This window comes from Rhinolophus sinicus, linkage group LG06, assembly GCF_036562045.2.
Source record: "Rhinolophus sinicus isolate RSC01 linkage group LG06, ASM3656204v1, whole genome shotgun sequence".
NCBI classification, from domain to species: domain Eukaryota; kingdom Metazoa; phylum Chordata; class Mammalia; order Chiroptera; family Rhinolophidae; genus Rhinolophus; species Rhinolophus sinicus.
Genome location: NC_133756.1, coordinates 111,541,547 through 111,560,500, shown reverse-complemented (window position 1 = coordinate 111,560,500; position 18,954 = coordinate 111,541,547). Strand labels below are relative to the sequence as shown.

At 40.0% G+C, this 18,954-nt stretch overlaps 1 protein-coding gene and 1 long non-coding RNA gene across 23 annotated transcripts in view; one reads left to right on the top strand and one right to left on the bottom strand.

Moving 5' to 3' along the window:
- Window positions 1-18,954, bottom strand: part of DLG2 (discs large MAGUK scaffold protein 2) — a 1,902,684-nt gene that overhangs the window by 195,849 nt on the left and 1,687,881 nt on the right. Inside the window, exon 1 of one of the 22 annotated variants that reach the window (XM_074335680.1) lies at window positions 10,036-10,298. The exons of the other annotated variants lie outside the window; for them this stretch is intronic. The gene's annotated coding sequence lies outside the window, so the exon portion shown is untranslated. Of the gene's footprint in view, window positions 1-10,035; window positions 10,299-18,954 lie in introns of those variants that run through there. 22 annotated transcript variants of the gene reach the window in all.
- On the top strand, window positions 9,122-18,071 carry LOC141572210 (uncharacterized). The gene is made up of 4 exons (XR_012497457.1): window positions 9,122-9,278; window positions 9,436-9,664; window positions 9,768-9,846; window positions 17,925-18,071. It is a non-coding gene; the product is annotated as an uncharacterized LOC141572210 (long non-coding RNA).

Below are 18,954 nucleotides of genomic sequence, written 5' to 3'. Positions count from 1 at the left end.
GGAAGATTGGATATTCAAATTATAATGACTTTAGCTAGTTCCCTGTGGCTCACATTTCTACTTTTTATATTGCTGTTGAAGAAACTAAAATGAGCAATACAAAAATGTATTACCCAGTCATTTTAAAATGATGATCTCAATTGTGGAAGGCCCAAGAACACTCTTTTATTCACTTACGGGCTGTCAATATTTTCTTGGATTCTCTTTTGGCCATTACAAGTAAAAAATACATTTCATATTCACCATGCTAGCACCTATAGAGTCTTGCACATAATGGGCAAGAGTGGATAACACATAGGCTGTCTGTGCTTCCACTTTGCATCTGTGTGATCAGGTCTTATTTTCTCCTTTCTTCTCACAGTGCTGTTATGAGAGATAAATAAGATAATGGGTGCAAAGTGCTTTGCACACAGTGGCAGTAAACAAATGGGAGGCTTTAATTACTATATGTTAAATAAATTTTAAAAAATATTGTATATTCTGCCCTTGCCCTTTATTTCTATTCTATCCAAATCCCTGACCAATCTTTCTAGACAATCTCAAATAATATTTCCTTTATCACTCTTTAAAAAAAAAAAAATTACACAGGGCTTTCTTAAACAACTTAGCACTTCATTATACATTGCTTCTGTACATGAATGTTATTATCCTCCTCAATTGTTGTCAAAAGTTCTTAAAAACTAACATGGGCCTTATACAGAAGTGATGTCAAAATATTTAACAACTTGCTGTGCCAGGCAATAATTCTTTATCTAATCTTCAGTTAATCAATGAACTCTTTAATCTTAATTAATTGATTAGCTCCTTAGTTGCCCAGTCTTAGCTCCTTAGTTGCCCAGTCTTGGAGGTGTGTAAAAGGCCTGAAGGGACGGACTGGAGTGGGGGGTGGTCTAAAGCAGTTCAGAGGGCACAGAGTAGAAGCAATTTACCAACAATAATGGAAGTACAGTAGGTTACCCTTATCCGCAGTTTCACTTTCTGTGGTTTAAATTACCCACAGTCAACTGTGGTCTGAAAATATTAAATGGAAATTTCCAGAATAAATAATTTAAGTTTTAAATTGTGTGCCATTCTGAGTAGCTTGATGAAATCTTTTGCCATCCCACTCCGTTCCCCCTGGACATGAATAACCTCTTTGTCCAGTGTATCCATGCTGTTTACCTACTCGCCCATTAGCCACTTAGTACCTACCTAGGTTATTAGATTGCCTGTGCTTATGGTCAAGTGACCCTTATTTTACTTAATACTAGCCCCAAAGGGCAACAATAATCATACTGGTAAGTCAGATGTCAAAGAGAAGCTGTAAAGTATATGTATGTACAGAAAAACACACAGTATACGAGTATATAGGTTTTATTTGTGGTTTTAGAAATCTACTGAAAGTCTTGGACTGTATCCCCTGCAAATATGGGGGGGACTATTTCAATGGTATAAGAACCAGGAATATGGCATGTGGCCTGAATATCAGTACTGGTCTCTTAGATACCTCTTTGGCATCCCCTATTTGCCAGCAACTCAAACCACTTGTTGTGAGGTGAGAAACTCAGCAAGGAAGGAGTTTCTCTTGCTGTTTCACTGCTTGTACAAAGAAACCTTAAAACGAAACTAAGAGGAGTTTATCTGGTTTGTGCTATGAGGAAGTGAAGTTGTGGGGCAACGTCATAGGAATGGCAGCAGCGAGGTGGTCTTCTTGAGTTCTTCTCCAGAACTTACCACAAATTGAACATCTATAACCCATCAAAAGACTCTCTGCTCATCACACAGAACAGCTAAGAGACTCGCACGAGGATTAGTTGAAGGGCCCAGCTCAAGAGGCACAAGATTCAACACACCCAGAGGCCAACTCCAGACCAAACCAGAGTATTACCAGATTTGACCTACAAGTGACACACTCAGAGGGAATTCTCTACAGGCACAAGAGCCCATAGGGGCCAAGCCTCATTTGAGTGGTGAACCCTTAGGCAGCAGAACATCCACTGTGGGCAGAACCAAGTCTCACAACTAGTCAGCCTAGGAGTCAATCCCACCTACTGACAACAAAGCAATTAAAGATCAACTTTAACAGGACAATATACACAACACAAGGGTCACCTTTGGAGCACACACACAGGAGAATAGGGAAGTGGTGCAAGTCAAATATAAAGGACACATACTACATAAGATAACCCAGCAAGAACTAAGAACTCTAGGGGATCTACCTAATACATTGAAGCAAACACAGAGAGTCAGCCAGAATGGGGACACAAAGAAACATGTCCCAAATAAAAGAACAGAAGAAACCTACAGAATTGGAACCAAATGACACAGAGGTAACCAACCTATCAGAGACAGAGTTCAGAACACTGAGGATAAGAATGTTTAAGGAGCTTAGTGACGACATAAAGAAGGATAGAGAAATCATAATGAACAACCAGTTAGAACTAAAGAACACAATAACTGAAATAAAGAACACTTGAAGGAGTTACCAGCAGGTTAGATGAGGCAGAGGATTGAATCAGCGACTTAGAAAACAAGTTAGCAGAGATCACCCAAACAAAACAACAAAAAGAAAAAGAATAAAAACAATGAAAATGGTTTAAGAGACCTCTGGGATAACATCAAGCACAACAACATGCGCATCATAGGAAGTGAAGTTGTGTCATGGGATAATGGCACCTTTGAATGGTTGGGTGACATATGTGCTTATTCATGACCCTTTCACTATATTTGGTTACTTTTTGCTCTGCACTGAAGAGCTGTCTAATTTGAAGACGAAGGAACCAGAGCTCTGAGGAGTGTTTCCAACATGGTCATTCTGGTTTTCTCTAACGCAAGCATGTCCTCTGCGTAAGTCAGAAGTTCTTCACTGATACAGCTGCACTGGGAACACTTCCCCATTCCTGGCTGCATGTTTTCTGAACAGATTTACTGTACCAGAAGCAAATGGCAAGAGGAAATATACTTTGATTCTGTTTATTGCCATTATTGAGTGTTCTTTGGAAAGAAGCTAGACTGATAAGTATTTAGGGGTATGCTCACTAGGTAGGTAGGTTGACAGCATTGGGACAAGTTTCATGAGTAAAAAAAGGAATTTTTTATGATTGCATTTGGATGCCAGAAAATCGTGAACTGTATAAGCACACTTACTATAGAAAGTAGGTAATAGTCACTTCCTCTTCTATGCTGCAAAACTGGAAAAATAATCCAAAACATAGCTAATTAAATTTGGAGTCAGGAGTTTTAGCAGAAACTGTTATGAAGCCACCAGCACAATCTCACCTAGGAAGTATTTTACTCTCTAAATGGAAAGAAAAGGTGAGTATTGTCCAAGCCTAAAGAATTGAACTGATAAATTACATAAACTGTGGACCACGCAGACACCAAAGTCAAGTCTAATTTTGCTATGGGACATAAACTTTTGACTGAAAGGAATTTTATTCATCTATCTCATTCTCAATATAATATACACTCACAATTAGCAAGCACACCTATTCAAAAGTATCCTCATTTGTCTAATACAATTTTTTAGCAACATGAATTTGATGCCATCAAAATTCAAATAAATTTGAAGCTTGGGTGAGACACTGACCTTCTTGAACAGGTTTCATCAGAAGCAAAAAAGGAGAAAAAGATGACAGTGGTATGGTCTAGCTCTAAAATACTATAATATTGAACCAGGGGACAAAAATTTTAAGGTTCTGTTGAATTGACTCCAAGTCTGTCCTTACATTATGAAATATAAGACTATCTGACCATGATTTAGCTTAAAACTGAACTGCCATCACCAGGTAGAGGGTTTTGGTGAAACTGATACATTAGGTTTTCTGTTAATTATACCACTGGGCAGATGGCTTCAGACTGGTAACTGTTGCAATGGTGCCAATGTAAAGATAAGCAGAGAGTTGAACAATTACCTGGTTAGTTTTTGTGACTGCAGACAGCTTTTTTCTCTGCCTGGAAGCCTTCCCTCTCTCTTATCTCTTGGCAAACCCCTATTCATCATGGAAATCAACTTAAGGACATGAACCATTATATTATATGCTTGGCGTGTTCTCCATTGTGCTATGTGAACTCTAATGGACATTTTTGTACATTATGTGTTGTACATATCAAAAGTTGAAGATGGCTGTTGGATGCTGTGGCAGCATTCATCACCACCACCATCCCTTCCTAACAGCAATAGCTGCCAGATTTTGTTTAGGGACTCCTAAGGTCACGGGGAGGCTGTGTTTATCCTGTTGCAGCTTCAGAATGGGGCTGGTGATTCAGTTTTATCATCATGGGAAGCCAGACCATTCAAAGTGAATTTTAGAGAGCATTCTCTGGATCTCTTTCTAGCTGGATATGATTAAGAAAACAAGTTGCTCAGGAGCCAATGACAAACATCCTGGAACAATGAGGGCAATCAATCTTAGGATGCAGCTGATACTAAGACAGGCATAGTCACAAAACCCCCCATAAAAACCTAAACCAAACCAAAACAAAACAAATTTCTTGACAACCTTGTGAGCCACAGGATTCAGTTTCTTGAAAGCAGCTTCACTGCTGTACTTTTAGGTTACAGTCAACAATACATTCCTTTTACTGAGCAAGTTGATTTGAGTCATAGTTTCTGTTACTTGCAATAGAAAGCAACTTTACCTGCTCCTGCTATGGCACAGCAGGAATCACACTGTGTTAAAATTGTGGGCTCATGTGGCCATTTCTCTTGGATGATAAATAACTTGAGGTTTAGGATTGTGATTTTTCATCTTTGTAACCTCTGCACCTAGCAGAACATCTGGCACTAGTCTATGCTTAATAAATTATTAATAATAGACAAGTAAACTTGTAATATAAAATAAAGCAAGCTAATCTGGATTATTCAGATAAAAAAAAAATCTCTCAAGTATTTTGCATGCTGTTATTATTTGACTTGACTCTTCCTACAGAGTTAGGTATCTACAACGTATTCATACCCATTTCCTACTCTAACTCAATTCCCTAAAAATGTTTTTTCTAATTAGATAAATAATGCATGTTCATTACAAAAATTCAAAAAGATACATAAAATAGAAAATAAAACATCAATAGGATTACCACCACCCAAAGCATATACTATTAAGAGTTTTCAATGTAGAGGTTAAATGGTCAATTTTATTTTGTCCTGTTTTTGTTTGTTTTTTTATCTCTCTGTACTATTCCTACTACCACTGCTGCTAGGCAAAATAAATGCCTTAGTCATCACAGAGTCATCAGTTTAACTGCTCTATTTTCAGATTGGGTGAACATTTAATGTAGACATACTATGTGCTGAGTGTTTACTGTGTCAGATGCTTTCACATGGATAAGGGAATAATTATTTACTGAGATATGAGTTATCTCATTTATAATATATCTTCCCAATAGCCTTGCTTTATAGCTAAAGAAAGCAAGGTTGTAAATTTGGCGGTAGGGAATACTTCCCAAGATGCATTCTGCCTCTTCATCTAGAAAATACTTTAGGAAGAGTAACAGGAACAAAAGCAAAAATCACTCTGTTAATTGCACAGCATCTTTCACTGCATTTAAAAAATAAAAAACCCAAGACTCCCCCAACCTCAAGATTCTTAATAATTGCAGAGATTTTGCTACCTGGAACTCTTGGCTGTTAGTTGGGGTCTTTGTCTCCAATAAACAGAAGATTAAAAGAGGCCATTGAGAGAATGAGGCACTGGACAGAGCAAGGGGCTCCAATAATGATGGAAGGCCACATAAAACCATTCACTGCCATGTGTTTTTCATAGCAGCCTGTATGGCAGAATTCCATTTTGATCTTTCAGGCAGCCTTCCATTAGTCCCTGGCACTAAGGGTTTCAACAGCAATTTAAAACTAAAGATTAGGAAAAGTCACCTGAAGTTAACAATGGTCTCTCTGAGCAACTAACTGTATGTTCAAAGGGAATAATAAACAAATGACAAAGAGCTTTAATCCGGCTGACCCTAAAATCACCCATGTCAGTCTATGCCTCTGTACTGGAAGAAAGGCCAGTGTCTAGTTTTGATGACTCTTGCTGTTATCAATTCCAAAATGGAACTTAAAAAGCTTTTAGTCTGAGAACTTCGTAGCTTTGACCACTTTCTTGTTCAAATGATTTCTTTTGGCTTAATGGCAACAAGGTCAAAAGCAAAAACAAACAAGAAGCCCTATGAAACCAATCCACTGGAATTTTAGCTTTGCTACTCTGAGATACAAGTAAATATTTTTCAATGCTGCGCAGGGCTATCCCTAATATTTTGGGGGCTCAGGGCAACAATGCAAGTGAAGACCCCAGACCTGGCCCAGTGCCTCCTCTCTTCCGTTCTTCCTTCCTGCAATGCAAAAGGCCTTTCATGCAGATGTGTGGACATCCCAACTCACAGGTCCAAGTTATGATCAACAAAATCTGACCCCCTGGCCTCACCATACCCCCATGCAAATAGTAGCCTCTTAGTTTCCCCTCACACGGGAGGGAACACTATACAGCTCTTGGAAGTGGGCTCAGGGTTGTTCGGGGAAGAAATTCTGGGGACCTATTTATCCTGAATGTGGTCTAGAGAGCAAGATCCAAATGCACCCATCCTACTGGCCCACACTAAAGCCAGAGGCACGGAGAAAGGTTGGCCATGTCAAAGGACAGTACTCATTCAAGGCCACTTTTAGATTTTATCTTGAATTTAGCAGATTTATTATCTTTTAAAATTTCACATCTTTTAATACTCAATTTTATACTTTGGTGAGAATTAAAAAGATGGCTCAGGAAACTGTGATCTTGATTGGCATAGATAAAAAAATGAGAGCAAAGGACATCTCTAACTTCATTTACTTAAACTCTGATAGCAGTTAAACATGGAGGGAGAAGAATCAAAGCAAATATAGGGCCAACATCCCAAAATGGAATTATGTAGAGCTGGGCAAATCCTATTGGACAATCCCATCATGGTGGTTAGTGCAGATTCTGGAATCAGACACGTGTAAATTCAAATTCTAGAGCTGATGTATGCCATTTGAATTAGTATTTAAGTAAATGCTCTGTAATCCAGTTTCCTCATTTCATAATGGGAATCAAAATAGAACCTACTCAGTAGGGCTGTGATGAGCATAAAATGAGAAAGTGTATGTAAAAACATTCAGTATATTACCTTGGATGCAATTAAGTGATATTTACTACACTCAGGTACTTTGATGCAATCAGTATCAGGGTTGAACTTATAGCCAAATCATTGTTTAGCAAATAACTTAGAAAGCTATGACATATTATTTGTTATTAGTTTATTTTCATGCTCCCCATTTGAAATTCAGTTTATTCTTTGAATAATTATGTAAGGACTTTGAATGCCATTCTAAGAATTAGTTGAAAGTGAACTGAAGGATAATAATTCTGTCTTTAGTAGGTTTCTAAAATAAAAACAAAAAATTACCTAGCTGTAAAAAGTATATCTTGCTAACAAGAAAAATTTGTATAATCTTTCTATTTACATATTGTGCATATTTCTTTCAAAACTAAAATCAGAATGAGTTAATGTATTTTACAAAATTTGACTTATAACAATAATGAGTACCTTTCAGTAGGTCCCCTTCGTGCCAAACAGTGTACTCTTACTATACTCACATCATTTATCCGGTGTCATCTTCCTAACCTTCCCCTCCCCCATTTTACAGGTAAGGAGAGTGAGGTATAGACCAGGGTAACACAAAGCCCCCGCCCTTTCCATCTGAACACTGCTGGAGCCAAGTCTCTGAACAGCTGCCTTAAACCTCTCCCCAGTCTGCCCTCCCCAACCTCTGCCAAAGAAATTGTGTCACAAGCAAAGGGTTAATACTCCCTTGGCTTTTAATCCTTTTTTTGAGACGTGTGTGTGTGTGTGTGTGTGTGTGTGTGTGTGTGCGCTCTTTCAGAAGGTGCTTGTCACCGTTCCTATTTGTCTTGCTGCTGTAAATTTACTTGAGAATAACTCAAGCTAAATTTTCTTTTCTTGCTATAAATAGAGTTATTTTTGGTGGGTGGAGAAAATGGAAAAACCACCACCAAATGAGAAGAAATTCAGGGTACTGAGATTTGGTACATTGGTTTATTTCTCCATACAACTACTCTGAATCAAAAACCAGATACTGCAGCAAAATAAACCATGGGTTCCGGCATGCAATTTTTAAAAATATGAAACAATAAAAACCAAGGTACAGTACATTTCAAAGGTACTTTATAACTCTATTGTTCTTGGCATTAAGATGTAGTAACACTTTTAGGAACTTTCAGCTTTGTGTCCTGAGCTTTACAAAGCCTCATGGGCTGGCAGGACCATCAAACGTAGATGTTCATTTATACCTGCACTGATTTGCTAAATTTCCTACTTTAATCATCCTTGTTGTAGCCCAAAGGCTTTGAGCTGTACGTAAGACAAAAAGACATTTTACAGACCCCTTGTGTGGCAGCCCTAGTAGAATAGAAACCAGGTCTCAGGTTACACACCCCTAAGTGCCAACCATAATATATCACTCCTCTGCTCTTTAAGCAGAACTTATTCAGGGAAATGGAAAATATGGAAAAGCTATTTATGGACAAAAAAAAGTATGCCTGGAAAATGTGCTCCCGGAAACAGATATATTCCATATTCCCAGTTTGCCAAGTTTTGGAGCAATCAGAAAGTATGCTAGTAAAGGAGAAATAACTTTATTGGAAGTGTTGTCGTACCGATGACCAAAGGTATTTATCAGGAAAAAGCAAAGAGCAAGCTAAGTCCCTGGTGGAAAAAAAAAAAAAAAAATGTATGCAATTTTTTTTTTTTTTTATCAACAGAGATGCTAAAATGAGTTGCTTTTCTTGCAGATAAAAAGAAATGCTCTTTATATCTGACATGCTCTTGTCAGATGTACAGCTAAAGAGAAAGTGCAGTTATGTACAAGGTAAACGCTTTGGGCAGGCATTTATGGGTTCAAAAGATAGTAGCTCCTTGCCAGCGAAATAAAGCAAATGTCAACAAGCCAGACACATTTGAAACATTCAACAAAATGCCTTGCTATCCTTCTCCATATATAATATGCCATATGACACCACAGTTAAATCTGCTACTGCAAAAAAAAAAAAAGTACGTCAAGCTGTTGGTTTCCATGAGATCTGGACACAGGCAAAACAACACAGAAGAAAGGAGTCTGGGAAGGTACAGCTTTTGCTTTTTCCTTCTGATGAGGAAATGACTTCCTACAGCTAGCTGACCAGGAGTTAGCGCTCTCCCTACCTGGAACCAGGACTTGGAATGAGGACTTGGAACGCACTCAGATGAGGATCAAAATGCAGCCTCAGGTAATTATTGATGGAAATAAGAAACTAGAGAAAGCAGTCACAAGTTACATAGATGCAAGAGTCATGCCTTCTGCATTTGTCTGTCCTGTGCGTTGGTTGTATAGCTCTTTCCATAATGATCCTGTCTTTTCTTTCACTCTCTCTCCCACATCAACAGGCATGCCAAATGCAAATCTCCTCCGAGTCTGATCCCATCCAGACAAAACTCAAGGACGACCACCATACCGAGTTTCTCAATAATCTCCACAAAGACAATTATGCACAGCCCCTCGGTTCTGTTCACACAAAAGATTGCAATTTGAATCTTGCCTTGCACAGGTTCAGCTCTGTTGGAGCTGGTTACCAGGCAAACTGTCTGTTTTCAGAATTACCGAACGCTGGGGAGGGTAAGCCGGGGGGTGGGGATGGACAAACCACCCTGTACATACCTCCTTTTGGCAGCTCAGAAAAAACAATTTCGTGACAAAGAGACTTGTTTTCTTTTCAAAGCTCACCCAACAAACAAAACTGACAGAATGAAACCTGAGAAACTTTAGCAACCAAAGAAAGCAGCCTTCCAAGGATCAAGGTGAATAATTCATTTGTGGGGTTTTGTTTCATCTTTCAAGCTATTTTGCTCATTAAAAGGAATTGTGGAATTTGTCGGAAGCCCAAACACTAACACACACTTCTGACAGCAAGTGCTCATTCTGAGCTACACATTCGCTTGCCAAGCACATTCAAGAACAACGATTAGCTGCAAAGCCGGGGAACTTACCGAGCGCAAAATTATTGGAACAAAGCAGGGAGGAGGCAGGAGGCACCACAGACAGCTTCTCCGTCTCCTTGGTGCCAGGTTCTCCTGTCTGCCGTCCGGTTCACACTTGCCTTTATAACTAAGACTCTGACAGAACTCACTAGCGAAACCTGATGAATTATAAAACAGCCCCTCCTAGACTCTCATATTTTACATCACAGGGGGTGACCATGTAGCATCCTCACTCCCTGGATACATATATTTCCTTGTAACTCATCCTGATGAATATATCAGCCTTAGAAGCAGATACAGTAATTGGTGTTTGGGATGTATCAGCATTAACCAATGAGATGCTTTCCCACCACAATACTGTACCCCCATCCTCCTCTTGTGTTCCCCCACACCTTGTTAAGGTGGATCCACCCAACCCAGTGGGGGGCAGGCAAAGATGGCAAAATGTGGAGGAAAGCCCCTGCATCTCAAATGCACACATAATGAAGTGTAGTACTCAGGGTTAATTCTCATAATAGTTCTGTAAAGATCAGCCCTCATATTTGCATAGCATGTCACAGTGTACCAAACACTTTCACTCTCCCTGAGCCTCTTAGCAACCAGGAGAGATAGCAATAGTGCTACAGTATAAACGAGCCTCCAGAGCTCAGGGAAGTGAAGTACTTTGTCCAGTGCACAGAAATTGAGGGATGTGAGGAGCCCTGGAGCTAGGGTCATTCAACTTGATCACTGTGCAGACAAGGCACCCATAGCAAGAGAGATTAACTTGCACAGGTCACACGGTTTCCAAGTGTGATTTGAGTTTGAATCCAAACCTAGGTCTTGCAATGTCAAGAGCATTGTCTTTCTATCCTATGTGCTACCCCTGGAGCACAGAAGCCCTGAACATGGGAGGACATGCAGGAATCCAAAACAATATCACTGACTGATAAAAAATCAGCAATAGGCAGGCTGCACGGAAAAAGAGCAGTGCCTGAGCTTTTTGCTTCCTCTCTTACAAGGTCAGTGTAATCTCCTTAGGTTCATTGGCTAGCAACACTAGAAAACCTGCCTTCAATCACAATAGCTACTATCAAGCACTTCTTATGTACCAGGCAATGTTCTAGGTGCTTAGACTCATTTAACCTTCAGAACTTCCCTATGAGGTAGGTATTCTCACGACAACATATTGCAGATGAAGAAACTGCGATTCAGAGAGGTCGACAAACCCAAGCAGGATCGCAGCTGCTCCGTGGCAGGGCTGGAAGCAGCTCCCGGCAAACTGGGGTCAGTGCCCACACTCCTAACCATATCATCTCACCCCAAGCAGTATTTCACACCAACTGTCAGAGGCAGATGAGCCATGCGAGCAGTTTTATTTACGATGGCCTTCAGTGGAAATTGCAGAAAGATCAGAGGTCGTGAACCACAGACTTGTGTGTAAGCCCTGGCTTTGTCACTCCCTACTCAGCTCCCTGGAACGGCTCCCCTGTCACTTAGAATTTGCTCCTTCACTGCAGTCAGCATTCTGCCCACGTGTCTCCTCATAGAACTCCCTGACGTCCCATAGAGAACAGCCTCTTCCAGTCCTCCATTATAGTCTACTCTATTATTGGACTTTTCCTTTAAGTACTTATCTCTACTTAAATTTCTATTATATACTTGTTGATTTCACTAACTTTTGCTTCCCCCCACTACAATGTAAGCTCCATGAGGCGAGGGGCCTTCTCTCTTTTGTCCATGGCTGAATCTCCAACACTAGGGCAGGGACTGCCCACGTATTAGATATTTAAAATATTTGTTAAATGAATGTGCTCTAAGTCTGAGCTTTACTATGTCTTCATTATATATCCTTGTATTAATTGCTTACTGTCCCTAAATCTCAAATGCCACAATTATAAATTTTCTGAAAAAAACAAACAAACAACCCTCATGTTGTTCTCATACTTTACAATGTATTTGGCCTTTCCTGTAACAACCTGGATCAAACAACTCTATGAGATTGGTCAGTGGTATGGGTTTACTTGTGTCCTGCCCTCGCCCCCACCAAAAAACTCATATGTTGAAGTCCTAACCTCTAACACCTCAGAATGTGACCTTATTTGGAAATAGGACTGTTGCAGATGTTAATTAAGTTAAGAAGAGGTCTGACTTAGGGTGGTCCCTCATCTAATAGGATTGGTGTCCTTATTAAAGGGGAAATGTGGACATCCATGCACACCGGGAGAGCGCCCTGTGGAGACTGGAGTTCGCTGCCACAGGCCAAGAAACTACCAGAAGCCGGCAGACAGGCCTGAAACATCATATTCTCTAGTGCCTTCAGCGGGGGTATGGCCCTGATGACACTTAGATTTCAGACGTCTGAGCTCCAAAACTAGGGGACAATACATTGCTGTTGTGCTAAGCCACCTTGTTTGTGGTATTTTATTACAACAACCCTAGGATATTAATACAGTCAAATACTATCCTCATCTGACACATGAGGAAATTGCAGCTCAGAAAAGTTGAGTAACTAACTAGCCCCAGGTTTCACAGCTAGGAATTAGCAGGGCCCGGATTTAAAGCATGATGGGTGTGACTTCAAGGGCCCCCCATAGCAGCATCAGTGGCTCCTACAGGCCAGTCCCTGACCCGTGTGGGTCAAGGGCAGGATACGAAATGCAGGATGTAGTGATTTTTCATCAAGCTAAAATGGCCTTCTTTCATTATAACATTATGTCCCTTCTACTGTTTTCTGGTTTTTTTTCCCTATTATTTTTGCTACGAAGTTGTCTTTTTATTTCTGAAATGATAGTGAGAATACATAGCGTTTTTTCGGTCTTGTTTTTGTTTTGGTTTTTTAACAACCTTCATTTTATTGGCAAGACAAAACCTTGGCAATTCTATTGGCCTATAAAATTGTTCTGAAATGTTTCTGGTCTATGAAATGTAAAAGTCCTCGAACACTGTTCTAAGTTCTACACTTTCAGCAAACAAGAAAGTTCTTCACACGTAGCCACGCTTGGTAGTGGGAAATAGAATACTTTCTTTCCCAATCAGCTGAAAAGGCCCCTCCCTGCTCATGTATGAAATGTCTGTGCTAATGTCACAATCTCTCATCTTATTACCAGTAAATTAATTTGCTGTAATCCCAGGCAACAAATTTATATAACTCAATTTAACACTATCCATTCATAACTGAATTTAACAAAATTCCGAATTTTTCTTAGTTTTGCCCCACTCCTCCTTCCCTCTTTCTTAGTGAAGATTTTCTGTTTCAGTAAAATTCCTTACGTGCTTTTGACTTGCTCTATTTCCTTTTGGGCTCAGGACCTGTGGGTTAGTGCAAACGACTGAGGATAAATGCAATCACCTCTGTTAAGCACCTATAGAATATTGCAAAGGCTCTCAGTAAACGCTAGTTTCCTTCCAAGAAAGTGCTACAGCTTTATGTGTCTAGGAGGCAAGTGGCTTTAGGACCGAAGGAGATTTAGAGCAACTGGATGATGGGCAAGATCAGCCAACCTGAAGTGTTAATGAACTTCATCCTTTTGCTGAGCATTCCGTGAACCATAAGACAGTTTATAGAAATTGTGCTGGTCAATTTTTTATGAATTCATGCTTATGAATATGTATGGGCTTATATATGTGCTCCCACACAAACATATAGACAGATAGATATTGATAAATCACATGTATCATTAATATTAATTTGCTTGGTGTGAGTACATGCACCCTCTCCAGTTTCTTAGAAACACGGAAGGAAAAAGCCTTCATACAAATAATGTTTTACCATTGTCTGTTCCCTTATAATCTAATGTATATCTACCAATTCATCTTATCCTGGGGAACCTTAGTAAAAGCAAACTTCAACCTATCTATTTGCCAAAGTTATCTCAGACCCCAAATCAATGAAGGAGAAATTCCTTCATTCCATGAGTATTTATGGAGAACCTATTATGTCCCAAGTACTACATTATTATGTTGGATGCCAGAAGGACAGTGCAATCAAGGTCAGATTTCCTGACCTCTAAGGGTCTCTCGGTCCAGGCAGTAACAAGCAGATAATAGAGAACTACACAGTTGCATAGCACATTTCATAAGAACTTTCAGTAAGGTGCTACAGATGCCAAGAGGAAGGGCCAAGCTGGTCCTGAGGAGGTGAAGTCAAGAAGGCTTCCTGGAGGAGGTGATATCTAAGCTGACTCTGGATGGATGACTAGGAGATAGCCAATTAAGAAGGAGATATCCAATCAGAGTGAGAGCGTGTGATGTACAAAGGTCTAGAGGGGAAGGAGTGGGTCTCCAGGGGAGTGGATTTTTATCCATTTATCGCTTAATAATCAAAATACATGTGACAGAAAAAAGGGTAACTTCAGAGTTGAGGAATACCAGAGTATAATCATTCCTTTTTCATGAACTTCTTCAAAATAATAAAGGCTGAAAAGAAAAATGTTATACTTTATAGTTAGACAATCCTGATTCATTCAAGCTGACCTTCACAAGTTGCTTAACTTCTCTTAATTGAACCTCTGTTCCTTGTCTATAAAATGGAGATACTTATCTCATACAGCTATTATGTTATTATGAAACGAAAAATGTAAAATATTTTGCTTCCTGCCTGCCACAAAATAGACACCAGAATAAATGTTAATTCATGTCCTAAAAACGCTTGTGTCATTGTGAACAAGAAACTATATCCATCTCTCATACCAACTCTTGTTTCCCATTGGGATACTTTTAGTTGTTTTCCTCCTAGACCATCTGTTTCAAAACTTTGATTGCTGACATTATCATCATTCTAAAAAAATTTGAGTGCACACCCCCATTACCTAATACTTTCATATTTATAAATTGTAGAAAGTACAACCATCCGTAGTACTATGGCACAGTATGCACATTATAAAACCTATAAGAAAACAGAAATTTAAAGGCTGAGATGAAAAATTAACATAGTGAAGAGAAGGGCTGTCATCTTGCATACTTTTGGGATACATACAGCCTCTTTGGAGAACACTAAGAGAGAAAAGACCCGATATCATTTATGCATGGGGCACCTAGCGGTGCAGACCAAGTACTAAATTAGGTATGTCTAGGAATTAAAGCAGTGACACTAGAATATTAGGAAGGAAACAAACAAACAAACAAACTGGGTGGTCTACTAATGTCACTACCTGTTCAAACCGGTTTTTATATATTTAATTTTAATAGGTAGTTTAATAACGATAAAAGTTTAATATAGTAGAAAGGTTATGCAACCAAATGGAACTGCCTCCTTTCCAAATATCCATGGCAAGTAGAGAGTTAACACATTTCTTTTTTTAAAGGGTTAATCATAATAATGACCATATGCTGAGCAGTGATAAAGGGCAGATGCTATGCTTCTCATGGTACATGTACTCTCTTACTTTGTCCTTAGAATAATCAGGGCACCACTGCATCTCTCTAGAAGATATCAAACATATTTTGGTGTATGTTGGGGGCCTGTAAACCATGGCCTGCCGGTCAAATCTGGTTTTGTACACTCCCTAAGCTAAGAATGGCTTTCACATTTTAATTGGTTTAAAAAAACCAAAGGATGAATAATGCGTTGTGGCATGTGAAAATTACATAATAGTCCAATTTCGGTGCCCATAAGAAAAGTTTTATTGGAACATAGCCATGCTCATTCGTTTATGTATTAGCTATGCCTGCTTTAACATGACAACGGCAGAGTTGATTAGTTACAGTAGAGAGTCGGTTAGTTGTAATAGAGACCATATGGCCCATATAACTTAAAATATTAATTATTGGGTCCTTTACATGTTTACAATATGCTGGCTCCTAGTGTGTGCAAATGGGGTCCCCTGGAATTATGCAGGCTGCCGCTTGCATGGTTGTCATTGTCCAGATAACAATCCTATATGGAAATGAAGGCTCAGTAAGATTAAGTCACTTGTCATGTAATTAGGAAATGACAAAACCAGAGACTTTTAGGACAAAATTTTAAGGCTGGACTATGCCATTAATCCCACCTAGAGTTCAGGCCCCTTTTCTCTGATGATGTCTTCTGGCTACATGACTTAAGCAGCCACTGCCAATATAACCTCCCCACTGCCCCCACGGTCTTCTCTGTGCTCTCATGCCCAGATTTTAATATTTTTATGGCTAAGGTCAGGGGAGAGTGGGGAACAGATCAATGGAACAAAAGCACAATTCACTCCTTCATAAACCACCTCCTTGAGTCTCTCAGTGCGCACTTGGCCTCTGAGTTTGAGGCTTCGCCGTCTCTGGCTGAGCTGCAAGTGATGAAAAGGACATGTGATGGAACTCTGGAAACCTCATTACTGGCTCTTTGCCTACAGAAACTCAGCCGGCTTATCATCTTTCCCAAGGAACTTCAAACTTACACTGGCTCAGCTGCTTCTTTCCAGGTACCTATAGCAAGCTGCTCTGTCCAGCTGAGATCAGAAGTTGAGAGGCCAGACTCTGCATATGCTTTTCCATCCGGGAGATGATATCCCTTTTTTCTAACCTTCATTGTACCTACTACTCCTGGGGTCTCAGCCACTCCTGGATTGTAATGTGGATGCTGTACAATGCAACTCACAATGACAGTATCCCGGAGGCCCGGATCCATTAACATAATTTCTGTGGCTGCCCAATTACAGCCCGAATTTCGCTTCTGAGCAAGAACAACTAACCCTGGCAAAACATCAACTATGTAAAGTTGTAAGACCAGCATGCACATAAGTTAATCTCACTGAATCCTCCCAGCAAACAGAGAGTCATTATTCCCATTTGATAGATAAAGACACTAAGACTCAAGAGGAAGGAAGCAGCATGTACTTTGTTAGCACCTGGTGAGTGGTAGGTCTGGCCTTCACACCTCCAGCTCTGACCTTTAAGTGCCTGTCACTTCAATAAAGAAGCCCCTGAAAGGAAGCTCTTTTGCCACGATATTCAGTAAGGAGCAAGAAAACAATCACCCCTTCGATTCTCCCCCCACATGGTGGCATGATTAGTCTTTATAAATGGGACATAGCACAATATTATGGAGCTCAATGATGGGCAGGGTTTAAATTTATTAGCAAATCATTTAAGCAACCTGACCCCTCTGTAAATCTGTAAAATGGGAATAACCACTTGCCTACCTTGTAGGGTTGTTGTGAGGATTATATAAAAGAATGAGTATTCCATATATATGAAGTGTCCAGAATAGACAGTAGATTGGTGGAGGCCTATGGTTGGGGAAGGGAGATTGGGAGGAAATGGGAAGTGACTGCTAATGGGTGTGAGTTTTCCTTTTGTGATGATGAACACGTTCTAAAATTAATTATGGTGATGCTTACAAAACTCTGTGAAAATACTGAAAAACATGGAATTGTATACTTTTAATGGATGAATAATATAGTCTATGCATTTCAAAATAATACAGATAAAGGACTTAGCACTATGCTTGGCACAAAGTAAATGCTTTAGAAATGTTAATTTAGTCATTATTGTTTTGAGGCAGAGACTGGCTGATTCACCAAACCCATTTCCTCTTCTCCTGGAGCACAAATCTAGACTCCACCCCAAAAGTTAGGTGTAGCTAGGGTTTCCAGGCAGGAATTCCTGCCCATTCTCGAATTATTTTTGCTTTCCCGTTCCAGAATCTCTCGAAAACTTGGTTGGGAAATCAGGAAAATCGGTTCCTTGAACCCAGGTGGTTGGTAGTATTGGCCGTCACTTTGTGGAAACAATTAATCATGGAGAACAGAAAACAGTTTGTATCTTGGGATTCAGGAAAGTGAAAAAAATTCCTGAGAAGGATGGGAATTCCCGCCGTGAAACCCTAGGTGTGGCCATCTGTCTGAGTTCTGGCCAAGGGAATACAAGTCCTGGCCAACAAAATGGACTGGGCCTGGCCCATAAAAACACTCCCCTTGCAAGGCTCATGTCTCTTCCTTTTCCACCAGCTTGATGCCAAGGCATCCTTTGAACTTGGAAGCCACAAGTTGAAGATGGAGGAGCTACAGCAAGGAACTAATACCGGAAACTCTGCCCAGAGAAGAGTTAAAAACAAGTTTTGGAATTCATGAGAAAGAAAATAAACTTCTATTATTTTTAAATCATTATTCATTTTGAGATTTGATTGTAACAAGCTCTACAGTGTTTTCCTGAAAATAAGACCTAACCGGAAAATAAGCCCCAGTATGATTTTTCAGGAGGACATCCCCTGAAAATAAGCTCTAATGCGTCTTTTGGAGCAAAACTTAACATAAGACCTGGTGTTATCTTCAGGGAAACACAGTAGTATTAGTATAACTAATATATTATTAGCGTTTAACTCTTCCAAATTGTCTGAAATAAATTGACTGTGGATTAGCTGACCACGCTGGGTCTGGGGTCCTGACGACATGCAGGAAAGGTTGTCCGGCAAATATAAATATTCTTTAATACTGTCAAATAGTCATTGGGAGAGGGTGTATGGTTACTAATTCACTTTCCCAGCTTGGGGAAGCTGAGTCCTTTCAGGAAGGACAGGGGGCAACATGCCAGTCGACTCTGAGCAGCAGTGGGGTGTGGAGAGAACCCCGGCAGCTCTGCGCTTGCAGCTCTGCACTTCTCTCCTGCTTTCCTTCCCAAAGGACGCATACCCTATCACCTTCTCCTTTGCAAAAGGGAAAACAATACAAATCAAAGCTCTGACCCAATCAGATGATGTGCCATCCTTACTCAGTGCTTTCTAAAGCAGCAGTATCCTTCATTCTCTAAGTGTGGGAGGCAAAGAGAGCTAGCTATTAGCTTTCCTGGTGAATAACGACAAAATATTTGATTGTTATTGTCTCTCATTTGAAAGACTCACTGTCAAAAGGAAAAGCTCTGAGTCACGCTTTAGGAAAGGTGAACAGAGGATAAGCAATCACAACAAAAAGGTGGCAGAGTGGAGAGGGACCACCCCTGGGGTGAGGGGTCTCAGGTTGAGGAGTCCTTTCCTTCCATCAG